At 35.4% G+C, this 5,096-nt stretch overlaps 1 pseudogene; it reads left to right on the top strand.

The window, feature by feature from the left end:
- Positions 1-3,589: 3,589 nt before the first annotated feature.
- LOC147477447 (protein EI24 homolog pseudogene) lies at positions 3,590-4,217 on the top strand (annotated as a pseudogene).
- Positions 4,218-5,096: the final 879 nt, after the last annotated feature.

The raw sequence follows: 5,096 nt of genomic DNA, 5'->3' as shown, positions 1-5,096 counted from the left end.
CTTATTCTTCATCATGCCAGAAGATATTCTTGTATATTTAAAACCAAGTAAGGATTTGGTCATAAAATTTCCCTCCCCTTGTTCTTGTTATATTGATATCAGGAACGGAGAAGACTAATGAACGGTTTACTTTTTTTTTTATTTGGGAAACCGCAAAACGGTGTTTCTGTCTCTGTTTTCTGAGGACGTTGAGTTTTATAGTCCTGAGAAATGATATAAATTACCAATTTATCCTTTCCGCGGAGAGCAAAAAGAAAGTGGCTGTCCAATTTTCCGATACCCTTGGATAAAAAACTTTATTGTAAAACCGGAAATACGGGAACTAATTGGAAAATCCCTTATCCCCATTATATATAAGATAATTCTTACTTTTTTTAAAAAAAAATAGATAGTTTGGGTTCCATATTGTTGTCTATGGAATTATATTCGATCCAGTTCCTATGATGTGGGGGCTGGGGCAACAAGCAACAAACACAAGGTTATTTGTTTTTAATTTCCACAACTATTTTGCGCCAGACTGCACCTTGGGTTGGACGAGAGACCTCAACACCGACTAGTAAGTTGCTTTAGTTCATACACGTGCTCCCCTTGCACTACAAGTCTACAACGCAAAATCTCATTTGCCAGTCAAATGCCCATTGGAAGACAACCTTAAACTGGCCCTGATATGAGGCGCCATGTTCAGCCCAGTCTTGAAGCCTCAAATGGAACACAATGTCTAGTCTGGTGATCTGGTCCATAATGAAGCAGGCCTTGCTACAACTGGCCTAGAGCGGCTGCCAAATCCCCTAATCCGCCAATAATATATAGGCATGCAAATTATGCAAGTAGGGAAAATTTAAAAATAAAAATAAACAAAAGATGCATAGGACAAATAGCAAGCTCCATTAAGAGGTCAGATGAACACATGTTTACAGAGAAGCAAACTTTGCTGGCAGAGGCAGCAATAAAAAAAGGGATCACATTTGCCTGAAGATGTATCCCTATGGTCTATGGAGCAGTAACATACCGGAGTTTGCAAGAGTAACTTGCTTTAGGATCACAAAATGGATGTGAAATTGATCCATCGATCAATTTTTTATTTTTATTTTTTTCAAGTAAATATTGCAAATCATATTGGCTATCCAACACTAGAAATTTCGGTTTGAAATTGATAACTTTGCTCCAAAAATTAATTATATATTTTTTTCGATAAGTTACTTTCTTTTTGCCACACCCTATGCAAAAACATTCCATCGGACATTGCCAAAACACTAGTGCGAAAACGGTTGTCTATAAATTAATTATATCACACGTGTCATTCTTACATCAGCTTTTTGCTCATTAAGAATAGAAGTATAGAACAAACACGATTTGATTAACCAACATTGAGTAAACGAGGCCGTGAGTGAGGACCCAACTAAAATTTGGGTCATTGTATCAGAATCATCAGATGCCTTCTCAACCTCTCTTCCGGATTAATTTTTTGTATATGAGATGTCTTATCTTAGCCGTCGTGGACTGAAGTCTGCATCATACGTTGGGATGACCAAGTGAGTTGCGTTCCCACCCCACCCGACAATTGAATGACCGTACTCGTTTCTGTTGACTGCACGGTTGTACATTTGACTAACAGTATTCCGTACGCTGTACTTTTTATTGTTTTTGTTTTTAGATAACCTGGAATCTACTTCTCTTTTTGGGCTTAGTAGCAGGCAATCAGGCATGACGCATTCTAGAATGTCATTCTTACTTTTCTTACCATAATCCATAACGGTAAGTCCCGAAAACTGTGGTTTTTAAGTACTAAGTATAGGAAAGACACGCATCAGATTCTAAATAGTTCTACGGCAATTATAAAAAGTCCTGAAATTTTTTGAATTGTTTGAATTTCAAAAATTCCATAACAGATTATTATGACTGACTAGAGTTTTAGGGTCCAGTAACTAAATTTATTTCAGTAGCCTTACCAACTTACAATTACTACTTCTTAGTTTGTTGCACCCAAAATCCTCACGTAATCACAAAAAAAAAATATAAATATATATATATATATATATATATATATATATATATATATATATATATATAGTCTTGATGAGATCATTCTCTCTTTGAATTAGAGCTAACTGTCAAAATGAAGATGGGCTTATCTCGAGATCCCCACGTGGTTTATAAAGCCAAAAAAATAATATGACAAGGCAGTCTATAGTAATTAAAAGAAAAGCTAAAACACTAATTAAGTCCTAAAAGTGGTCGTACAAGATGAATTGAGAGCTAATTTTTTTTTGTAAATGTATACATCACATGATGGAGAACACTTCTACAAAAAAATAAATAATTAAATAAATAATTAAATATGCTTAACCCTGTCAAAAGATATTACAAAATTAAACAAATTTGGGCTGTTGGATAGTTTTGTAACATTCTAAACAATTTTTGACGAGGTTGTACATCTTCAAATGATCTATATTGTGTGGAGAACATCTTAACCAAAATTGAACTTCTAATTCATTGATTTTAGTGGTGGAGTTCATTTGAAATTCGTTTTAGTAGAATTCATATAACCATCCCCAATTTGTTAGTATTTTAATTTGCACACAAACCGTATTGTGTTTTGTGAGTGTGAGAGACTAATATACATAGCCAATATATATTATATATGTGTCCACCACAACTCATCACAAAACAATATCAGGACTTCAGCCAGGTGTACTCATATTAAGACCTCAGCCAGGTCTTTTAACACTCAGAGATGAAAAGATAGCTGAGTTACTACAATTCTGTAACAACAGCCATGCACGTACTCATTTATCCTCCATTTAAGCTCATTCAAATCCCACATTTAAAGTCATTGACCAAATGTCATGTGCTATAAATCACAAGGGAATTACTAAGGAGAGAGGATGAGAATTCCAGACAACTTCTCCATTCTCTATCTACCTTTCTACTACACAATTTCAATGAAAAACTACGTCTGACTTGATTTAAGTTCACTTGAGGACTTGATATGCAGGCAGCTCGCACTGAACTCGAGCTCAGTCAAACCCATATTCTATTCCATTTTCCCCATTTTTTCTCATCTGTAAGATTTTAAGCATATTAGAATATGTCAGTATTAGAATATGTTCAAGATGGAAAGTCCCACGTTTCTATAAGTGTGGACATTCATATCTAGTAGCTACGTTTCTATTATCATGTTTTAGTTTTAGTATAAGTATAAGTATGCAATTCTGGGTAGAGAACATCAATACAAGAATTCTAACCCTATTATTCTAGCCTACTCTCTTCTAAATTCTTATTCTTCTTGGTTTTTCTCTCATTAGAACAATGTTATAACTATCATAGTATCAACACTAATATGAAATTCTACATGGTATCAGAACATTAGGTTCAAATATATGTTTAGTGGTATGCTAGAAGAGGTATTTCCTAAAATTAGTATACAAGAAGAAGAAAAAAAAAATCAATTCTTTTTCAGTTTTTAGTATTAAAATCAAGTTGTTTGTTTGAAGTATTATAGGGGCACACGACCTCTATCTCATGAAGAACACGTTGAGCTATTGCCATTCCAGGAGGTCTCTGTTTCTCTCTCTGTCTCTGTCTGATAAAATCAATGGATAGTTTGAGAACGAAAGCTAAACAAGCAATTGTACTGTGGCTTCTCGGTTTCAAAGAAGCTTGCTGTCTTCACAGAGTTGTCTTATTATGTCTAAGATCGAAGCAACTTTCTAAACGAACTAGCCAGTCTTTTCTCTTCAACGGTTTTTATTTTCTTAGGAAGTATCTTCGTATTTAATTCGGTTGTTATTCCAACACTACAATGGATATTGCCTTATGAGTGCCAACAATTTGGGTCACAAGATCCATGTTCTATTGGAAGGGTGGAGAAATTGTATTCCATTTTACATCATGGGCTTATTCAACTTTTTTATATATTTTGGTTCTATCCGCTGTATGTCCTGAGCCTCGTACTCAGCAACATGTGGTATAATGACATTGCAAAGTATGCTTATGTTGCCATAGGGAGAGACGACCCTGTAGCAGTTGCACACAACCAAAAGGAGTTATCAAAGTCCCAAAATTCAGCTCATGTGGATAAGCCTGCTGGCCTTGGGGGGATAATGATTGGAATTGGCGAGCTGGTCTATTTAATCCTTTTGTTGACCTTTTTTTTTTTTTTTTTTTTTTTTTTTTTTTCTACTGCAGGTTATATACGGTTATATACCTTGCATTAGAAAGGCGCTCAATTTCTTATTTACGTCTGCATTTGTTTGTTATCCTCATCGTGTTTGGGGTTATCCAGTTTGCGTTCTTTTTTTTTTGTGATTCTCATCATGTTTGGGGTTATCTAGTTCGCGTTTATCATTTTTTTAGGCCTTTTATGCCGCAGTGGTGCTCGATGCTCAGTTCAAGTCGGAATAGACAAGCCTTTGTGTGTTCAAACTCCATCTTGTATATTCCAACTTGAGGGGGAGAATATGGAGATACAAGGAGAATATGGAGACATATGTGGAAGAGTACTCATGTCTCCATATTCTATCATGTCTTGGCGAACTCACTTCATGAGGGCGTTCGCCCCTCATACAAGGCATATTCAGTAGGTAGCAGTTAAGGAGAATATGGACTCTTTAGTATTCAGCTGGTAGCAGTCAAGCCTAAACTGCAGTTTCCATTTTTCGGTATTCATGAGTACCTAAAACATTATTTTGCAAAACTTTAACAATGATATTGATAGTACCAGCCAATAAGCTCACATCAAATCACCGTTATTGTTTGCAATTTATGACTTCAACTTCAACAGTGATATTGGTAGTAGCAGCTAAGAAGCTCACATCAAATCAGTGTTATTGTTTGCCATTGTCTAAACCTACAATTTCACATTCCAGAACGTCTCAGCAGTTGTTCGAGTTCGTCAACTAAAGACGGTTCTATGCGAAAGGGAGAGATGTATTCTTATCTTTTCTTTCTGCCACTCAAACTGCATTTTGCAAGTTTGCAGCATTACAGCTTGAGAGGGAGTATTAGAATATGTCAGTATTAGAATATGTTCAAAATAGAAAGTCCCACATTTCTATAAGTGTAGACATCCATATCTAGTAGTTTCTATTATCATA

This window comes from Coptis chinensis, chromosome 9 (assembly GCF_015680905.1).
Source record: "Coptis chinensis isolate HL-2020 chromosome 9, ASM1568090v1, whole genome shotgun sequence".
Lineage (NCBI taxonomy): Eukaryota > Viridiplantae > Streptophyta > Magnoliopsida > Ranunculales > Ranunculaceae > Coptis > Coptis chinensis.
This window is presented reverse-complemented; position numbering and strand designations above follow the sequence as displayed.